This window comes from Pan paniscus, chromosome 15 (assembly GCF_029289425.2).
Source record: "Pan paniscus chromosome 15, NHGRI_mPanPan1-v2.0_pri, whole genome shotgun sequence".
NCBI classification, from domain to species: Eukaryota; Metazoa; Chordata; class Mammalia; order Primates; family Hominidae; genus Pan; species Pan paniscus.
The window spans coordinates 56,932,134-56,954,710 of NC_073264.2; the positions used below are offsets into that span (position 1 = coordinate 56,932,134).

The window sequence follows — 22,577 nt, forward strand, 5'->3', positions numbered from 1 at the left end:
TGGATTATTCTTCCCAAATTCAGATGGAATTGCTTATCATTTTATTTTGCTCATTCAGCTCTGTGATTCATGTAAACTGGAAGTATTCTGACACAGAAAATCACCAAAATTATAGCAGCTACCACTAATTTTTACTAAAATATTTTGGTTTGCTCTCCTATGGGTCTAGAACTAGTAAAAAAAAAAAAAAAAAAAAAAAATTAAAGGGCATCACTGTATCGTAATAATCAAGTCCCACCAGTGAGAGGTATTTCTGCTTTTGTGCTTGGAAAAAGGAAGATTTCTTACACTGATTGGAAAAGCAGATGAATTCAAATGCAAATTATCTTGCCTGCCTGTGGGGTTAGAGGAGGTATACATTATAATGATTTCAATACCCATTTAAATGTGGCTGTATTTGTCTTCCCATATTTTTACTGACACCTATTCTCTGTGTGTTTGTAAGCCACATAATAAAGAATTTGTTGAGTTTTAAAAGTAATTTCCCTTTTTGTACACTGAGCTATCTCCATGAAAGAAGTTCTACAGATGTTTGAGAAGAATGACCATATGTTTTGGATTGCGCAGACAGTCCTGGTTAGTGCTTACTGATTGATTAGCGATTGTTAATTATTTTTAGCTCCTCATTTCACTCCCCTAAGTGTCCTGCTTAGGTGATGAATTATACGATCTCCCTACTTACAAGTGGGAGAAGTGAATAGGTGGAAGAAATGCCATCATTGCCAAATTTCTAACTATAAATGGATGTTTCTCAAAGGAATGACAGGCTATCAGCTGTATCTATATCAGCTATATGTAAGAGTGTAATTAGGGACATAATGAAGATCCATTTGCAGAGAACCCAAAGGGAATGACAGGAATTTTAGGACAAATGAAGGAAAACACCACCTATGTGACGCGAGCAGATTGCAGAGAGAGAATTGGAGTTGGCTGTGATGACTGCGCAGCTATGGCTGCACCAGAGGCTGCAGCGTGGCAAAACTCACGATCAAGTGTCTTGTAATTCTTATATTTTGCTGCCCATCAAATTCTATACATAGAAATAATACCAAGAAAGGTCCAGGAGGGAGGAAGCTGTGGGCTGTCTATGCCACCCTGCCATTATAGGGAGTCTGTTCTCTGTTGCTCCTGATTTGAAGTTCAAAATACTCTCTCAGATTCCCTCATCACCCTCACAGGCAAACACTTTCTCTGGGAGCTGAGCAGGGCTATTTGCAGGCGACTGTACTCTGATCACCATTCCATCTCTTCCAATCTGACTTGCCTCTGCCATGAAAGCCACGTTAATTATCAATATATAGGCCTTACAGTCCCCAATTCACCCTGCAACTTTCAATGTCTACCATACTTGCTGTAATGGATGGAATTCCTGTATTCATTTCTTTACAATGAGTACTATTAGGCTTTCTTATTAGAGGGCACTGGAGGACACTGTAGAAGAAAGAATCTCCTGGCCACTTTCTGCTGCTGCACAGTTGATGATGGGGTGGGTGCAATGACATCTAATGGTGCTTTGTCTTAGACATCAGCCCAGAACCCGTGGCCCTTTGGCAGTCTTGTGACCTGGCCTACCTTGGGGATCACCTTCCCACAACCCTCCCAACATGGACATTGTGTACTCCAGGCCTCCTACTCACAGTGGTTCCCCAGCTCCCTCTGTGAGCCCTCCACCAGCTGGCCTTGCTTGCTCTCTAAAAGAGCTGTTTCCTGCCTGCCTGGTGACTGTGGACCAGCTCTGGTACAGGCAACCCAGCAAACTGCTCTGCCATTCACTGGTCTGCAGTTGTATCTTCATTGTGGTCTGAGCCTCAGCCTCTTCCAGTATTACTCTTTCTTGGTACTGTCCCTTAACCCTAGTATATCTTTTAAAGTTCTTATTATATCTTACAATTCTCCTATCATGGCTTAATTCTTCATGGTAAATATTTCACCTTTAAAAGAGATTTATTAAGAATTTATTGTTTGAACCAAAAGCTTTATTAAAAACCTAAAAACTATAATATATACTCATGCTGAAAAATGCAAATAATATAGAAGGGTATACATTGAAAATTGAAGGTCTCATTCTTCTCCACTCTCCCCACTTTTGTTTTATAATCATTTCTACGTCCCAACTATAAAAATCATTTATAACTTTTAATGTACTTTTCTACAAACTTTCTGTGCATCAATAAACATACACATAGATGTTAACTTTCCTGTTATGCTCTTAACACAGTTTTGAACCCTACTTTTTTCTTTAGTTAATATATATTGGGCAGCTTTCCATATCAACACATTTTATTTTTAAAATATTTATTTGTTCATTTAGTTATTTATTTTCCAAGAAATACAAATACACACTTATGAATATCAAACATCAAAGAGGTATAAAAAGAAAAGTGGGCCAGGCATGGTGGCTCATGCCTGTAATCTCAGTACTTTGGGAGGCTGAGGTGGGCAGATCACGAGGTCAGGAGTTCGAGACCAACCTGGCCAACATGGTGAAACTTGGTCTCTACTAAAAATACGAAAATTAGCTGGGCGTGGTGGTGTGCATATGTAATCCCAGCCACTCGGGAGGCTGAGGCAGGAGAATCACTTGAACCTGGGAGGCATTGGTTGCAGTGAGCTAAGATTGTGCCACTGTACTCCAGCCTGGGTGACACAGCAAGACTGTCTCAGGAAAATAAAATAAAATAAAAGTTTCCTGAATTACCACTACCTCTTTTAATCATTTTGGCTACCACCATAATTTTAAAAATACACACACATTTATATGCAGGTACACATTTATTTGAGTCATCAACTTTAGATAGTATTTATTAATTTTCCCATTTAGAAAAAAGAAGTGCAGCTCGCCACCGGCACTCATTTAATTTTACATAAACACGCTCTTCAAGGTCAAGCAAATCTGACTGATTTTCAGTGTGAAAATAAAATATCAACACTGTTCTTGGAGTTATTTCTAAATAGAACCAATATCAGAATCTTCCGAATAATCAGAATCATCTATATCGGAAAAGTCAATCTCATCAAATGAATCTTCAAGGGCCAACAACTGTTCGAGAATTCTAGCATTTGACATTTTCAGCGATCGAGAATTACTGTATTTTGTTAATATTAATGGAAATACCACCACTAAAAACAGAATGCTATCAATAGAGTGATGTCTTTTGTTTCCAAAGTCAATATACTAGAGCAATTTGAAAATGTGAAAATAATAATAAAAATGAGATATTGCATAGCAAAATTATCTCAGGGTAAATGTGTGGCTACAATTCCAACCGCCGAGTATTCTCAGGGCAAATGGGAAAAGGGTTAATTCCCTAATGTGTAAAATAAGAAATGTAGGATGTCCTGGCTTCTTCTACTTCTATCACCCTTGTTCCCTCTGAGCTTTGGTCAGTCATTATATTTTTTCATATCCTCAAAATTTACATTTGTTGGTTCCATGTACGTTTGCACATTTGCAATCAGACTTTCTACTTTGTATGTAGATTCTAAAGGTTGAATTTGTGGCTCATTTCTGTAATCCCAGCACTTTGGGAAGCTGAGGTGAGAGGATTGCTTGAGCCCAGGAGTTTGAGACCAGCCTGGGCAACACAGTGAGAGCCTGTCTCTACAAAAACTACAAAAATTATCTGGGTGTGGTGGCACATGCCTGTGGTCCCACCTACTTGAGAGGCTGAGGTGGGGGGATTGCTTGAGTGTGGGAGTTCGAGTCTGCAGTAAGCTATGATCATGCCACTGCCCTTCACCCTGGGCAATGGAGTGAGACCCTGTCTCAAAAAAAAAAAAAAAAAAAAAAAAAAAAAAAAGTTGAAATGCAATAAATACCATTTATAATATAATTAGGTAACTATTAATCCTAGTAAAACCAACTAGCAGGAATGAAGATTTAGAGAAGGAAATGGCATTCTATGCCACAAACAAAAGACTGTCTCAAGTCAAATGTATTAGTTTTTCTTTACATTGTTGTTACCAACCATGGGTTCTTGGGCTCTCAGTGTAATAGAGATTGACATGAGGCCAAAAGAGTTTTCCTAAACAACGCTTTATGGGAGCTTATGCTCAGACAAAGGGAGACAGCTCAAAAGAGAGATAATTCCCTGGCTCACTCTCCAAAAAGACATGGTATAGCTTTTTTGATTAGGCAAAGCTCCAGAATTGACATGGGGGTGGAATATGTAGGCTGGGCTGGGCAAAGCACATGAGGGGTAGGGTATGCAGGTCAGCATTATCTGGTTGCAGATGGTTATCTTGAGTAATGGGTCTCATGGGCCACCTGGTGGTCTGCCCTTTCCCAAAAAGGCTGTGAATCAATTGCTCAGTCTGCCTTCCCAAGGTGGGACACTGCAAACTTCGTTGTCTCCTAATGCCAGTTCCTGGAATTCTTTATGTAAAAGGACTATTACTGAGGTAGCGGTGTGGGCTTTGTGATCAGTGGGAATGCACGAAAGAAGGCTCTAATGGGGGTGAGCTGAAGCCAAACCCTGTCTCTACTCTGTCTCATTGTGATAATTACTCAATTTTTTTTCACAATTTAGTTTATATTATATATGAAGTGATTTTTCTGTACAGTTTTTTTTCCTGGAGTTTCTAATTATCTTTCTTTTTTTATTGTTGTTTGACCAAAGAAACATGTCTTTAAGAGCTTCCAGTTTCTTAATCGTAAATAAAGCCATCTTGTTTTTGAAGACCTTCACAGAACCTGGTGATCTTTTGTTTTAATTTGGATCAATTGCTTCCTAAGTTGCTTTGTAAGACTGCAAAAATTGTTGTGCTAAATTTTCTTTTCACTGGGTTCTGCTAGTTACTTCCTTTTTCCCCAGAAAACATGTATTATTTTTTCTTGCATTATTTTTTGTTGTTGTTGTTTAAGGCTATGGAGAAATGTAGCAGGAGAAGTCGTGGACAAAATCCCTCAGACACCAGATTGTGGAAGGAAAGAGTTTTATTCAGCTGGGAGCACTGGCAGACTCACGTCCTGGTAACCGAGCTCCCTGAATAAGTAATTCCTGTCCCTTACAAGGCTCTCAACTCTAAAGGGGCCGCATGAAGGGCGGGGGGCGGGGGGTTGTGATTGATTGAGCAAATGAGGGTTACATGACTGGAGGCTGCAAGCACCAGTAATCAGAATGAAACAGAACAGAACAGGGAGTTTCACAATGCTTCCTCATACAATGTCTAGAATCTATAGATAACACAAGTGGTGAGGTCAGGGGTTGAATTTTAACTACCAGGCCCGAAATGTGGCATGGGGCTGTCTATGAATTTCACTTCTGCCTATTCTTTTAACTTCTACTTTTTCAGCAAACAAGAAATTAAGTATAAGACAATATGAGGAGTGGTCTCCTCTCTCATTTCCCCCTTTGAGACCCTCACTGTCTAGTGGGAGTTCTCACTTTCATCCTCACTACCTATGTCTTCCTGCAAGACAGATCGATAGTGATTCATATAGTACACTTGTGCTGAAGCATTTTGGTGAACTAAGGTAGCAACAAAGCTTTTTATCATTTGGAGGAGTACAGGTAGCAAACAAGGGAGTAGGTAGGTTCCTATTACTACTATAATTCCTATTATAAGAGTTTTAAATCCTCTTATCACTGGGAACCATTTTCTAAACATGGCCCCAGGATCAAACCCATGCCACACTTGCACAGGCACATGTGCCAGCTTTGTTGTGTCTCTAACTATGTCTGCGACTACTTGCCCTCGATCATCTATGTGTAGGCAGCAATTAGTAAGGTTAAATTTTCCACAGGCCCCTCCTTCAGCTGCTAGTAAGTAGTCAAGAGCCAATCTATTTTCATAGATAGCATTTCTCATCTGAGTTTCTTGTCAGGCCAGTAAAGTCAAGGCTTGGCCGGTTTTATTAGTGATGATTTCTAAGACGGCTTGCAACCGTATGATTCGGTTGAGCATGTAAATGGGGGTCCGTTATCCCCACAAGCCATCTTGTGTCCAAGTAGCAGGCCCATAATATTGTATAATTCTTTCAGGGGGCCATTCATCATCTTTCCAATTACCTATGGCCATGCTTCTCCTTTCGTGGGAAGCATGGGCAGGGAAGCCTAGAAGTTCACCTGTTTTTATGGGCAGTAGGAAGAAAGATGGTTTAATAGTGCCAATAACACAACTACCTGTCCATTGGTCAGGCAGCTTAGCATAGGCTCTATGCCCACATATCCAGTATGTGGATTCAGTGGCAGCTATCCAGTCCCGATGGGACTCCAGGTGGGTCCACACAGTCAGCAACTTTGGAAATTTACTAAATGGATTCTTTTCAGTGTAGTTTGAACTCCACCAAATGGCTGTTTTGGTAGTTGTCCACGACAACTGAGCCGTCCTACAGGGTGGGTAAATTCTTTTCCTTCTCTAGCTATGCAATACTGCCCAATAATTGAGGCTTTTAGGACCCAGAAGTTATCAGGATGATTCTTTTGGGCTGGGAATTCACAGGGAACGGGGTCTGTAGGCACTAATTCTCAGGCTTCCCATGGCCACTGATCTCCCATTATGGTTCCTCCACAAACATAACATGAGGTGACATTAAGAGACCAGCTACATGCCCAGCTAATTGCAAAAACAAGTTTCTAGTTTTTCCTGGAATTTCTGGTACCAGCACATTTAGTTCATTATAGAAAGTTTGAAACAGTGGTTGGGGAAAGCATTTTTGGACTTCTCCTCATATCAAGATATGGACTCTGGGATCAAGACCAGTCCCATCAATTCCTAGGGTTACATATTCCCCTGTTTTCCAGCGGGGATCTAGTGGGTTAGCAATTATTAGTTCTAATGGGTTGTAATTTCCACTAATGCAAGAAGAGTTACTTTTTCCTTTCTGGACACTGACGGGGTCTTTGTCATCTTTTTTAAGTAGCCCAAATGATGCAAGACCAGTATAAGCAACCTCCACAATTTCCTAATTCATGACATACATACTTATTTTCTGTGGTCAAATAATTACTGGAAATTATAGAATAACTTTCTGCATTGTTAGATTTCTGAAAATGCCTTTATTTTGCTCTCATACATGATTCATATTTATCTGGACCCCTAAAGTCTAGTGTATCAGTCTGGTCCAATCAGGAGACAGAAATTACAGAGTAATTTGAACAGGAAAAGTAATATAAAGAATTATAAACTTTAACAGAGAATTGGAGTAATGAGGAATTATTAAGTAAAAAGGAAAGAGAACTCTAAAAAATATAGGAATGACAGATACAAGGAGCCATTCTACCCCTGGGCTGAGACAGAGCACCCAGAAAGAGCTCCCCTCCTCCTCTCCTCCTCTTCCCAGAGCTGAGATCCAGGTCTTGTTGGAAAGGACATAGATGGCTCACTGCATAGCAGGGGAGTCACTGTGGTACCACGCCAGTTGGAAATTGATCTTCTAAGGTGCTATGGAAAGCTGGTCATGGGGAGGTGTCTCACCAGATGCACTGCACTACAAAACTGCTCAGAGGATGATTCCAGGGGAACAGACTTCCAGCCTGCTGTTGCCAGCCTTGTGCTACAGGACTCAGCTACTGGAGAAGCTTTGTAACTGCCCAACCAGTTCATTTTGCTCACTGCCTAAACAGAGCCAACTTATCAAGACAGGGGAATTGCAATAGAGAAAAAGTTTAATTTACACAGAGCATGCTGTATGGGAGACCAGGTATCAGGGGTTTTTAAGGATAATTTGGGGGGTAGGGGACCCAGTGAGTCAGGAGTGCTGATTTGTTGTGTCAGAGTTGAAATCACAGGGAGTTGAAGCTGTCCTCTTGTGCTGAGTCAGTTCTTGAGTTGTGAGCCATAAGACCAGATGAACTAGTTTATCTATCTAGGGTGGTGCCAGCAGATCGATTAGGGTCTATAAAATATCTCAAGCAGTCATCTTAGATTTTATAATAGTGATGGTATCCCCAGGAGCAGAACCTTGCAGCCTCTAGCTTCATAACTCCTAAGCCATCATTTCTAATCTTGTGACTAATTTGTTAGTCCTGCAAAGACAGTCTAGTCCCCATGCAGAAAGGGAGTTTGTTTTGGGAAAGGACTGTTAAAGTCTTTGTTTCAAACTATAAAATAAGTTTCTCTTAAAGTTAGTTCAGCCTATGCCCAGGAATGAACAAGGGTAGATTGGAGGTTAGAAACAAGATGGAGTCGGTTAGGTCAGATCTCTCTCACTGTCATAATTTTCTCAGTTATAATTTTTGCAAAGGCAGTTGCAGCTTGGTGCTGAAGAATCTGCTTGTGCTATAGGAGCCCACCAAGGGAACATTCCAGAACCAGCAAGCAAATAAATCTCTTTTCCCCAGGGATGTCTCTTCAGGGCTCTCTACTGGCAGTGTTTCAGTGATACCAGGTAAGGGAAAATAATTAAAGGATCCAGATCCATTTTCACAGAGCAAGCAAAAAGGGAGAATTTGGAGCCAAGAGGCCATAAATCAATAACTGGCATGTGTAGGTACAGAATGACTCGTGTCATTAGAATGTTAAAGAATTTGCTCGATTGTCTTCTGATAGCTTGTAATGCAGATGAGAAGTCTGATGCCATCTTAGTACTTCTTCATGGGTGACTTGTTTTTCCCTCTCTGAGAGGTGTTAGAATATTCATCTTTGGAGTTCTGAAATCTCATAAGAAGGTGTATAAATGTCACTTTTCCCGCAGTTCACCTGCTTGGGAGCCTGTAGACCTATCCCAATCTAAAGACTTGAATCTTTAGCTCAAAAAATTCTTATGTTTGTTTATCCTATTACTATTTCCTCATGCAAATTTCTCTTCTCTCTCTTTTGAACCAGTTTGTCTCTTGTCTCTCTTGTCTCTCTTTTGAACTACTACTAAGCAGATGTTGGACCCCCTGGATTGGTCTTTGTCTTTTTCAACTTTCTTTTCAAACTGTAACCAAGTACTCCCATTTTTCTAAGAGGTGGTTTAATTAATTTTTCCCTCTCTCTCTTCTTTTATTTCTTTTCTTCTTTTTTCCCCAGTTCCCACCTCTTAGCCCTTTAGAAATGCAAATATAACCTTCACCTCCCCATCACCAGACATTCCCTACAGGGCAAGTTCATCTGTCTGCTCCAAGATAGACCTCTCCTTGAGAGTTGACAGTTGATTTGCAGACCAACGCATGCTCCCACAGAACTCTCACCTCCAGCGTCTTGCCTCAGGTAGGTATGTTAAAAGCATGCCCATTTGGCCACTTTACAACTTGGAAAGCACCAACTCAACTGCCCAGTAGATAAGGAGCCCCTGCCCTTGCTCATTTTCTCCCCTACCTTATAAAAGTGTCTACTTTCTGTTCCAAAAGTGGAGCACTAAGGCAGGACATCTGTGCCTCTTCCCCAAGCTAGCTTCAGAGTAAATATACTTGCTTCATATCAGACTTCGCTCTTTTTAATTGGACTCTCTGCATGCAGTGAGCAACTAACCCACATTTCAATTACAAAACTTTCTCTTTGTCACTTAGTTTGAAGCTCTTTGAGATTTCCTTGGCTTTGTTTTGCAGATCACCAATTCAGCCTTGGCCATGTCTATGTTAATATTCCACCTCTCTGTTGAATAATTTCATTTTGTCAATTATATTTTAAATATCCATGTACTCTTCCTTTTTCCTGATGCTTTCTTTTCATAGGAGCATTCATATTTTGTGAAAGCAAAATCCTCTTGAATCTTTCTGAGGATACTTATTTAGAATTTTTAAGTTTTCTTCTATTCCTTGAATTTTCTGGTTCCTGGGAGGGTTTAGTTGTTTTATTTGGTCTTTCCCTTTCATATTTCTGATTTCCTTCAAAAATCTAGCTTCTTTGAGATTCCTTTTATTTATGAATGAACGACTTAGGCTGACAGGTACAGAGGGCTGTAGTAGGTTTCTTCTGTAGTTTTGTAGGAAGGTTTTCCCAACAGATTCTTGAATGTGATGGCTGATTTTTGGTGTTGGGTAAGTAGGTGAGTTGTGCCAGAAACCAGTCCACTTTGATCCCCAGCTGTGGGGTATACAAATTGAGTCATCTGATGTAAGGGGCAAGTGGTGTCCACCTTGCCTTAATAGGACATGAACCTCAGCATATCAAAGGCTGTTTTCTGAAATACTTTGACTGAGATTTTCAATTTTATATCCCTTTTATAGTCTGAATGTGCATGAAGGATTTATGAATTGATTAACTTTTTATCAGCCACCTATCTTGAAAATTGTTATCTCTTGTTTAGTATCTTATTTCGGAAAGCAGCGTCTTCTTGAATCTTGTTTTCTCTGCCCAATTTTTCATTTTAATTTTATGAGATATTAATGACATTTTTGAGATATTTATGAAATATACACATAGGAAAAATTCCTAAAAGTGTGTGAAAGTGTGTTCAGTCTTAACTTTGAGAATCACTGGGTTAGGTGATGGAAGTGGTTGTGGCTGACTCAATTATTAGCCATCTCAGGGTTTTTCAAACAATTGATGTTATTGCCTTTTCCCCACCTACACCTCCTCAAGTCACTGCACAGAAGCAGCAGCCAGAGGACAGAGGAAGGGGAGAAAACCCTGCGGGTAAGATGGGTCTTGTGCCACCATCAGTTTCACCCCTGATTTACTATGTGACCCTAGGTAATAACCATAACTGCTCCTATTGGCTGAGGGCTTCCTATAGGTCAGGCACTGTGCCAAGTCTTCTACATGCATATTTCCAATCATTTCTCACAATAATTCCATGAGAGCAACCCCATAATCACCCCAGGCTTACTGAGGCTCAGAGGGAATACTACGGTGGTTACGTAACTCTGTGAATATATGAAAACCCACTGTGCTATATGCTTTAAATGGGGGAATTTTATGGTATATGAATTGTATGTCAACAAAGCTGTTATTAACTGGTGTATTTTTTCCAATCTGAAGTGGAAGTGATTAAAATTATGAATAAGATTAAGCATCTTTTCTTATGTTTAATGGTAATTTTTTTCTTTACATAACTTTTATTCCCTTAAAAAACTTGGGTTGTTGGCCTTTTACTTACTGATTCATTAGAGCTCAAGATTGGTCTACCGCATGTTACAAATATTTTCCTATGTTGCAATTTGATTTTTTTTGTTTTATTCATGTTCTTTTTGCCCATGAGAAAAGACCAATTTTTATTGAGGTAAATTCATTCAACTTTTCTTTATGTATTTAGGGATTTGCATCATGGTTATTAAGGTCTTCTTAACCGCAACATCAGCCTCAGGGTGATTAAAAAAAAATCCATGCTTTCTTCTAGTACATTTATGATTTCTTTTTAAAATGTTTAATGCTTTATCCATCTGGAATGGGAGTAATGTGTAGAAATCTAGCCTATTTTTTTTCCAGATGGTTGGCCAGCTGTCCCAACATAATTTAATAATTAATATATCTTAGCTTCATCCATCAGAAATGTCATGTCTACCATGTATTAAATTCCCATATGTGTTTGGTTCTATGTTTATACCCTTTATTCTATTTCAATGATGTTTCTGTCAATTCCTCCATCAGTACCAAACTCTTTTATTGCTGAAGGTTTATAATTAATTTAAAACATGGTGAAGTTCTTGCTTCTTTTGCTTCTGTCTGGGAATTTTCATGGCTTATCTCTTATGCTTAATTTTTTTTTTTAAAGGATGACTTTAGTTTAAATGATCAAGTTCCAATAAAAGTTTTGTTGGGTTTTTTATTTGATAGTGTAGAATTTATACATTTAATTAGAGACTATTCCCTGCATGGTTAAAGATGCTCTCCTTCCTGGTTTCCTCCAACCTTTTGATTTCCCAGCCCTGTCTCTTTCACTCTTTGATGGTCCCCAGAGTTAGGTCGTTGGTAAGAGGACTGTATAATTTATGGTCAAACCTGGGACACCTGAGATTAAACAGTTGCTATTAATAGTGATGCTGGGACAACAGGTGTAAACTAGGACTATCCCGGGCAAACCTGGATGTATGCACCCACCAGTCACTGGCCCCATTCCAATGTACAGTTCTTTTCCTTTGTGATCTTAACCATTGCCACGGCATCAATGACAACCCATGTGCTAATTATACTAAAGTTTGCATCCGACTTTTCTCTTGAACTCCTGATCCCATATTTCCAACATTATGCCAAGTATCTCACCCACATGCCCCTCAGCCACCTCAAACTCAAGTTGGATTCAGCATCCCTTCAAAGTGGGCTCCCTTCCTGCCTCTCAGTGAACTCAGCCATCCTGTCTTTAGAGCTGGATACCTTGCCAGGACCTGGAACTCATCCAACTCCCTCGTTGCCCCTGCCAGTCTCCAAATCCTTTCAATTCTATCACTGACATAGCTTCTGAATCCACCCCTACTTCTTATCATTGTCCTTGCCTTACTTAGGGTCTCATTACCTCCTCTCTGGATCATTACAACAGCTTCCTTTCTGGTCTTCTTGCTCGAGGTTTCTCTCACTTCAGTTCAGTCTCCTATCAGAGTGAACATGTTTAAATGTGATTGAGTCACTCACCTGCTTAAAGATTTGTGCTGGCTCCACCTTGCCAAATTCCCTGTCATGGTGTGTAAGATCACAATCTAGTTCTGGCCTCCAATTTCAGTTCTCACATCTCCTGACCCAAATGTACTTTGCTAACACTGAAAGTCACCCCATTGCCCAAATACGCCCTATCCTGTCCACAATTCTGTTTCCGCATAAGCTGAGCTCACTAAAATGCCCTCCCTGTTCTTCTCTACCAAAAGAAACCTCCTCAAAAAGATAAAACCTTGTCTTCTTTGTGAAGCTTTCCCCAATTCTCCCAGGCAGTGATCTCTCTTTCTAGCACTCCTGAAACTCCTCTTCCTACCTTCCATCCACCTGTTACACTGTGACCCCGCTGTCTGTTAGATGTCTCCCTCATGTACCAAACTGGCTGCTCATTAAGGGCATAGATGTGTTTCCCCAGAATATGGTATTTGAGTGCTTGATAGATTTTTGTTAAATAAATGTATAAATGATCATATGAATGGTTTGTGACTACCTATGAATTCCATTAGGTAGTCACAAACCATTCACGTTATCAAGAGCAATATCCAAGGGCAACCTTATAATAAATTCAAATTATTAATAGTAGGAGTTATATAGGAGGACCTACTTTAGGTATTATTTTAGGCCTTTCAGAGATATTGTCTCCTTTAGTCTTCAAAATAGCCTGACAAGATAGGGTTATTTTTTTTTTTCTTACCCGCTTTACTGTTAAGGAGTAAACAACACAGGTTGAAGGAGATTGAGCAGCTTTTTTAAAGGAGCAATAGCTAGTAAGTGGGATTGGAACCAGTTCTACTTGACTCCAGAATCCACTGTTTTCTCCCTTTCTAAGTTCACTTGGAGACAACTTTTCCCTCCCAACATTGCCAAACCTGGGACACCTGAGATTAAACAGGTTGCTATTAATAATGATTTTTTGGGATCACATCTGTTTCTCACCATCCTTGACATCTCTTTTTCTCTTCCCTCCTTATCTCTTTACCCAGAAGCTGGTTCAAGGGCCTATGTTCTCTGGCTTATGACCCCCAGGTTGTTCCCAGCACCCTCAGGCCATCGAGGGGTCATCTATTACTGCTGTCCAAGGTGAGAATGAACTGATGTGAGAAGCAAATCTGCTTCTGTGTACCAATGGGGAGGGCCAGACAAGGCTCGTGGGTCTCCTGCTTTCCTCCAAAAAACACATAATCCTTTAACAGGGGTCCCCTGGAGACACTGCCTTGTTTGTTGTTCAACACAGAGTGGGTGAGATGAATGGTGGGAAATAAGGCCGAGAAGGAAAGACCTCGTGGAAGCTGCTGCTCAGGCAGATGTTTCAGGATGCAGGAGGCTCAGGCCACAGCATTAGAGGCTGCCTGCCTGGCCTATGGGCAGAGCAGTTTCAGTTCATAATCTTATTTAAACATTATTACAATGAACAATACATGCTTATTGTAGCAAACTTAGATAATTCAGCAATCACAAGGAAAAAAATCACTCATAATCTGGCTATAATGTGTAAACTTTAAAACATTTTTTTCTATCCCCCCTTTTCCTCAAGGAAATAGTGTTCTTACTGTGAATACATTTGGATGTATATATTTCATGGTTATTGAACAGTCTTCCTCCACACCATTTTGCATGTGTTCATGGCAGTCAGGTAGATACACTTCAGCCGCTGTCTTGGTGTGGCCTCCTGTGGTTTAGGAATGAGGGAGCTGGGACAATTGAGGAGGCAAATGGCAGCATCAAAGTCAAATGACTGACCCAAGGCCACCTCACAATTCTATAACATTTGGCTTAGACACTGTAAGTTAGGACAAGAAGGAGCTTTGGAAATGACCTTGCTGGGCATCTCTTTATGTTTGAAGACACTGAACTGAGAGGAGGCGGCTCTTGCCGTAGGCCCCTGAGGCCATCACTGGCAAGTAGGACCTGGAACCCAGGAATCGTGATTCTTTGTCCAGAGCTTTTTCTGCTCTTTCACAAAACACCATCTTGCCTTCTTACAAGAGTGTGAAGAATTTGGAGAGATTTCACTGATCATGGTGACACAGAGGTTAGAAGGTAAGCGCTATGAGGGAAGAAAAAAGCAGAAATTATGTGGAAAAGAGAAAGACAAAGTATGAATGATCATGATCTTTATTAAAGTTTGAGGTAACTGTAATTAAAATGCGGATGGACTGTTAGGGATTCTGATAGATTATAAAGAAGAATTGGAGAGAAGCATGTATTTTTTGATTGTCAGTAGAGTGGGTTATAAAGGGTCACAGCTGATATTTACAATAGGTAACCATGGTGTCAGGAAGGTGGCTTAAAGTAGACCTTCAAGGAAAGTGATAGTATACCCTTTGAAAGTAACTTGCTCAGGTCACAGAGCTATAATTGGCCACTCTGAGCCAGATAGAACCTGCGTGCTCTATCTCACAGGACCATCTGAAATACCTCTCAGAACTGTCCATCTGGGGAAAGAAAAAAGGGAACATCTATCTGTTGGTTTATTTGCCCTATGGTCAAGTGTTGCTCTGCAAAGTGTTAATTCCCCTGCGCTTCTGGGTTGCTCTTATCTGAATCCATCCTTCCTGGCTAGTCCCAGGGTGGGACATGAAAAGCTTGTAGAGGAGAGGTGCTATCAGGTCATGCCTGCTTGAGCTGGTCAAAACCTAGACAGAACTGGTCACTGAGGATGGATAAGAGGTGAGGCAGGGAAGATTAGGAGTTGTGTACAAGAAATATTCTATATATTTGAACTAGAATGCAAATCTGGCTGGTTCCAGACAGAACATCCTGTGCAGCTGAGACTTCTTTCATTTCTAAAGACTTTTCAATGTATATTTCCTCCAAAGCTTATATTCTTTTCATCATAGCCCACAGGGTAGTCTGCCATGATTGTTCCTGCTTGAGTCACATGATACCTCTAGAACAATCACTGTGGCCAGGGAGGCATGTTCTATGAAATGACCGCTGCTCTCTTTAAAATCATGTTTGGAGCTTAGTGAAAGGTACATTTCTCAGAAGACAAAACAGTGGATGTCTCTTGTGATAGCAAATAATAATGATAGTTATCAAAACCTCTGATTCAAAGGCTCATGGTGCTTTCAGTTTTACTTAAAGCTCAGTTTTCATAGGAACTCGGTGAGATAGGTAGAAAATATTTCATACAAGAGATAAAGAAGATCGGTGCCTCTTTGGAAAAAAGCCTCTAAAATATTTGTGGGATCTCCCTGGTCTCTCCCCTCTACTAAGTGCACAGAGAAAGAACACCTTGAGTATTGCATCCAGAAGGCTAGGCAGAGTTGGTATTATCTGAAGCAAATTGGAAAGGAATTTCAGAGATAAAGACTTAAGAATAGTTTTAATGGCTTTATTCCACAATAGCCTTCCAACATAGATTCAATTCAGTGTTGCTCAGTGGATTACAAATTTGAATGAAACTCAAAGGAATCATTCCACTAAATGGATTGAGACATTCTATCCAAAGGATGTGGGCTTATTGCAGAGTCCCCTTGCCATGGGTGGAATGGCAGAGCATCCCATTTCTGAGCTTTCTCTACCTGGCACCTTTGTTCATCACACTTAGAACTTCTTTGGTTGGTGAGATGTGGACACTCAAAATCCTCTGGCCTGTTTTAATTGGACCTTTAATTTCATTCTTTGTCCTGGTTAATTTTGCTAAATAAACCAAGGCAAGCAGGTGGCTTCATGTGGTTACTATTGTTACTATTAAAAGCTATGATTAAGACAGCTCTGCACACCTAGTTTTAAACTCAGGCCTAACTATCCTACTTTCCTAACTCCATCCCAAATCCTTTGTAAGACTTATTTATTTATTTTTATGTATGTATTTTTTTTTTTTGTAAAACAAACAGGATGGACAGCTGCACTCAAATCTGTATTTTGGATAGATTCACATCATTTTCTCAAGTAAAAAGCACATGCTTTCAGTGCATTTTCTTTTTTTCTCCCTTTTTTCCCCCTGGTGCTGGAGTTCATAGAATTCTAATTCACATAAGTTTTAATATTTCACCCAGCTGGACTGTGTATTAGGGGCTAAGTTTTCCTTTCCCCTCATCTCAACTTTTGTCTTTGACTCCTCCATTTGCATCTCTGTCTCTCTGGATTTTTCTTTCTCTATTCAGGCCTTTCTCCATAAATTTTCCTGTAGAACATAAAGGAAAAGATAAATTCCTGATTTGACTTTCGGTGCTGGGGTATTGTCAGAGACATTTGAACCAGAGTGATTGCATCCTGAATAGGGGTAAAATGAGTCTGAGACCTACTGGGCTGCATTCCCAGGAGGTTGGGCATTCTGTCACAGGATGAGATAGGATATTGGCACAAGGTACAGGTCTCAAAGACCTTGCTGATGAAACAGAGTGGGGTAAAGAAGTCGGCCAAAATCCACCAAAACCAAGATGGTGATGAAAGTGACCTCTGGTCGTCCTCTTTGATCATTATATGCTAATTACAATGCCTTAGCATGCTAAAAGACACTCCCACCAGTGCCATGACAGTTTACAAATGCCATGGCAACGTCAGGAATTGACCCTATATGGTCTAAAAAGGGGAGTAATCCTCAGTTCTGGGATTTGCCCAACCTTTTCCCAGAAAACTCATGAATAATCCACTCCTTGTTTGACATATAATCAAGGAAAAAGCATAAAAATAGCCAATCAGCAGCCCTCAGGGCTGCTCCATGGAGTATCCATTCTTTTATTCCTTTACTTTCCTCATAAACTAACTCTCACTTTACTGTATGAATTCAACCTGAATTCTTTCTTGCATGAGATTCAAGAACCCTCTCTTGGGGTCTGGATTGGGACCTCTTTCCAGTAACAGTATGAAGGTGGGGGAAAAAGGCCCCATCTCAGAATAAAGAAATAATAAGTAAGGGATAGATGGTAAGAAATTCTGGAATTCTGGGGGTAGGTTTTGGAAATTTTTTCCCTAGAAGAGGGTAAGGATCAGCATGTTGAAGCCAGCTCCAACTCCAAGTTCAGTAATGTCATTTTGATAACTTGAAATTGGCCATAGTGAAAGTACACCACCCAAATTGACATACATTACAGGTCTCTCTGGAATGCTGATTGTTAAACATTTACTAGTGAATCATAGGCATTTCCATAGAGTGTGTTTGCTTTATTACAGCTAGGAGGCCTGGGTTATGTTTTCCTAGTAGACTTTATGTAAAAAGCCCATTTGTTCCATTGCCCCTCCCCATACCATGTTCATTGGGTGAGGTGCCAAAGGCTTTGTACCAGGTGTCTGGAAGGTAGGGTTCCGATCCAAGCTGCTCTTCTGCCTGGAACTGTCTTCCTCAGGTAACAGCTTGGCTCTCATTGCTTCCTCCTTCTCTTCCAGTCTTTATCAAAAGCCACCATCTCAATGAGGTCTTTCCTGACCACCCATTTGTCCCTGCAACATGTTCATCACTGCACATCCTGTCCCACTTTCTCTGGGCTTTTCCACGTCCTCTATCATTTTCTAACTATATACTTCATACTGTATACTATGTTATGTTTATTTTGCATCTCTCCTTCTGGAATTAAGCTCCTCAGCCTCAGAAATCTTTGTTTGTCCACTGGTATATCCCAAGCACCTAGAACAGTGTTCAGCACACAGTACATTCTGAATAAATATTTGTTGAATGAATCAAATAAATAATCCTATCTCTAAACAAATTGGTATTACAATTTGGTGAAAGGTATAGAATGGCAACTTTAGTCTTCTAATCTGCAAAATAATGATGTATTTTGTTTTATTTAAGGGGATTTTTTTTTTTTTGCTAGAATCAAGTGAGATAATATACAGGAAAGCAGTACTTTAAAATACAAAGAACTTTGTCAAAATAAAAGGCGTTTGTACTGAATGTAATTGGTTTCTCATAAAAAATAGCCACATTATCTGAACTCTAATTTGATGTTCCTTCAGAGGGTATTACCTCCAGAAGGAAGAAAGGAAGGAAGTGGGAAAGAAGGGAAAGTTAAAGAATAGCAAGAAACAGAATAGGCTGCCCCAGACTGAGCCTGCTCTTGTTAATGTACTACTATTAGGACGATACTATTTTTAAAATGAGGGTTGAAACTGCCCCTCATGCTTGGCTAATGACATGGTTACATCATAAAAAAGTCATTCTTCTCTGGCAATAAAATGCTACTCTTTTAAAATCAAGGGATTCTTATAGAGTAAGAAAAAAATCAGTTGTTTACTGATACCTGGAAAATTAAATTCATTTCACATGGGAGGAAACTTTGCCTTCCAAAGAGCTATTTCTGCATTAGAAGAGAGACTGATTGTGGAGTTCTATGTATTTATGAGATACCTGTGGCACAAAACACTCAGTTGTAATGTGGTTTCATAGAAAAATTATGAAGTAAGTTGCCAAGGAGAACCAAAATCCATTCATCCATCCATCCATCCATCCATCCATCCATCCATCCATCCATCATGGCTAATGTTATGGACTCTAATTCAGAATTTTGGATGTGAATTTTACCTCCATTACTTAATAGCTGTATGATCTTGGGCATGTCTTCTTCATGTAATTTCCTCATCCATAAAATTGGAATAATATTAGTTCTCACCTCATAGGATTGGTCTGTGGATTGAATGAGCTAATATACATAAAGCTCTTAAATAGAGCCTGATATATAATAAGGACTATGTAGGCGTTAACTATAACTAATTTAGCCAACATTTATAGAAACCCCACTAGGGGCTTGGTAAAATGAGGCTGAGACTTACTTGGCTGCATTCTCAGATGGTTGAGGCATTCTAAATCACAGGGTGAGACAGGATGTCAGCACAAGATACAAGTCATAAAGACCTTGCTGATAAAACAAGTTGCAGTAAAAAAGCCAGCCAAAACCCACCCAAACCAAGATGACGAGACTGACCTCTGGTTGTCCTAATGACTACACTCCCACCAGCTCCATGACAGTTTACAAATGCCATAGCAACGTCAGGAAGTTACCCTATATGTTCTAAAAAGTGGACCCATGAATAATCCATGTGTTTTTTTTAGCATATAATCAAGAAATAACCCTAAAAATGGGCAAACAGCAGTCCTCAGGGCTTGTCTATGGAGTAGCCATTCTTCTATTCTTCTACTTTCTTAATAAACTTGCTTTCACTTTACTCTGTGGACTTGCCCTGAATTCTTTCTTGCACAAGATCCAAGAACCCTCTTGGAGTCTGAATTAGGACTCCTTTCCTGTAACAAAGCTATTACTTATAAGTGGCATTTGAAGTGCAGGGCAGTCTTGTGGGGTGGATCCCTCAACCTGCTACTCCAGATAGATAGATAGTGCCAGGTTTGAACTGAATTAGATGACACCCAGCTGGTGTCTGCTGAATTGGTTGGTGTTTGTGGAAAAATCTCACACATGTCATATCAAAAGTATTGTGTTGAGTGGTGTGTGAGAGTAGGACGTTTTGGTTTTTCCTATCTTTTAACCATCTGAGAATGCAGCCCAGTAGGTTTCAGCCTCATTTTACACAGCTCAAGATGGACTTGCTCTGATTCAGACACATCTGACAGCTTGTCATCTACTCTCTTGACCTACCAGTTATATATCAGGGTTTCCACAACTGCCTCCTTGGTTTCAATTAATTAGAGCAGCTCACAGAAGTCAGGGAAACACTTCCATTTACCCATTTATTACAAAGGATATTTTGAAGGATACAGATGAACAGCCAGATGGAAGAGATGCATAGGGCAAAGCATATGGGATGGGATTCAGAGCTTCCATACCCTCTGTGGCAGGCTACCCTCAAGGAACTTCCATGTGTTCAGTTATCTAGAAGTCACCAACCTAGTCTTTTTGGGTTTTTATGGGGGCTTCATTATATAGGCATGATTGATTACATCATTTGATATTGGTGATCAACTTAACCTTCAACCCCTCTCCCTTTCCTTGAGGTTGGTGGGGTGGAGATGAAAGTCCCAACCCTCCAATCCTGTCTTGGTCTTTCCCATGGCCAACTCCCACCCTGAAGCTATCTAGGGGCTGCCAGGTGCCAGTCATCTCTTTAACATACAAAAGATACTCTTATTACACTGAAGATTCCAAGGGTTTTAGAAGCTGTGTGCCAGTATATATGTGTGTGTGTGTATATACACACACACTATATATAGATATATATATACACATATATATATATCTTATCATAAATCACAGTGTCATAGTACTAGGCACACCTTTCCCTATCATTATTCATCTGTGAGAACAATTTTAATAGTTGCATAAGTATTCTGCAAAATATTTATGGATATACCTTAGTGCAGTGCTTCTCAAATTACAGTCTGCATTAGAATCACTTGGACGCTTGTTAAAGCAGATTGCTGGAAGTTTCTGATTGAGTAGACCTGAGACACTTCCTAAGGATTTGCGTTTTTTTTTTGTTTGTTTGTTTGGTTTTTTTTTTTTTGAGATGGAGTCTCACTCTGTCACCTAGGCTGGAGTGCAATGGCGTGATCTCGGCTCACTACAACCTCCACCTCCCAGGTGCAAGCGATTCTCCTTCCTCAGCCTACTGAGTAGAGGGGATTACAGGTGCGCACCACCATACATGGCTAATTTTTGTATTTTTTTTTTAGTAGAGATGGGGTTTCTCCAAGTTGACCAGGCTGGTCTCAAATTCCTGGCCTCAGGTGATCTGCCTGCCTCGGCCTCCCAATGTGCTGGAATTATAGGTGTGAGCCACCTCACCTGTTCAGAATTTGCATTTCTAACAAGTTCCTGAATGCTGCTGATATTTTCCTTTGGGGGCCATACTTTGAAAACCACATCTTAGTTTATTTAACCAATTTAGTATATTTAACTATTTTTTGAATAGTTTGTTTACGAGGTGTAACTCTGCCTAGGAAACCTCTGGTCAATCAGAATTCTTATCAGTCACTGACAGGTAAGTGTGAGTGAGTTTATTAGCTTAATGAGGACTATAAATCAATCTCCGAGATTCCTATATCAGATACACCTCAGGCAGCGCTGTAGAACCTATAGCCTCACCTGTACCTTATTTTGTCCCCTATCCTGGGGATTAGTAGTCATCAGGGAGAGGTCAGACCAGCTTCATGCAGGTGCAAGGAGCCCAGCCATGATTCACCTCAGGCCCTCACTCCTACATCTCTGAACACCCACCACAGAGCTTCTTTCTTGATGCCTCAGTGTGGGATTCCCTGGGTATCCACTAGGCTTTCAGGTTGTACCATTCAGGGCAGTTAATGTCCCACCCCTCATGTTGGCAAACTCCACAGTGCATCCCTCCTTGTTTTATCCTCCCTCCATCCATCTCCCTAGAATCACACTTCCCAACAAAGTGTTCTCTTTTAAGTCTTGGTCTCAGGCTCTGCTTTCTAGGGCACTGGGTTGGTTAACCCCTTTCAGTGCAAAATGTACATGCTATGCCACTTTCTTCCATGTTTTCTTAGTGAGGGAAAGGCAGAAAGCAAGAGTTCTTAAGTTGGGATAGGTGAATCAGGCTTCAGGATGTCTGTGAACTCTCTAAAATCCTACACGAAATTGTGTGTTTGCATGCATTTTTCATTTTTTTCTGGGAGAATCCACTGCATTCAATAGGTCATCAAAGCAAATAACCAAGAAGCGATAGAAAAGGGAGAAGAAACAAAAGGAAAAATTTAAGATCTAAGGCAATGTTTGAGAAGACAGATAGAAAAGGGATACCACATGTAATCTGCTGAGTAGCTGGGGTGATGGCACCAGGGAGGTGGTGGTGTCGGGAAGTGATGGTACCAGGAAGGTGATGGTACCAGGAGGGTGATGGCACCAGGGAAAGGAAAAGTATAGAAAAAAAGTAGGAAAGTATAGAAAAACAGTAGGGGTGAAAAGTCATGATAACTTTTTCCCACCCATCATAAGGGTCATGGCCAACACTCCAACCAAATGCAGGTTAACAGGAGAAAAGCATAACAAATTTATTTAATTAGGATCTATGTGACACAGGAGGCTTCAGAAATGAAGACCCAAAAGCCCAGGGAAAACTGTCTATTTTTATGCTTAGATTCAATGAAGCTGTGTAGAAATGTGATTGGACAAAAAGAGGATGATCTAATGGGAATAGACTAAGGGGGAAATCCATTAAGCCCTATCTGTTCAGATCCTTCTCAGACTCTCTGTGTAGCATTC

General features: G+C 40.3%; 1 long non-coding RNA gene across 1 annotated transcript in view; it reads left to right on the forward strand.

The window, feature by feature from the left end:
- LOC106635478 (uncharacterized) overlaps positions 1-22,577 on the forward strand; it is a 201,765-nt gene that overhangs the window by 53,476 nt on the left and 125,712 nt on the right. Inside the window, exon 2 of the long non-coding RNA XR_010109811.1 lies at positions 13,440-13,536. This is a non-coding gene — a long non-coding RNA (uncharacterized LOC106635478). The remainder of the gene's footprint in view (positions 1-13,439; positions 13,537-22,577) is intronic.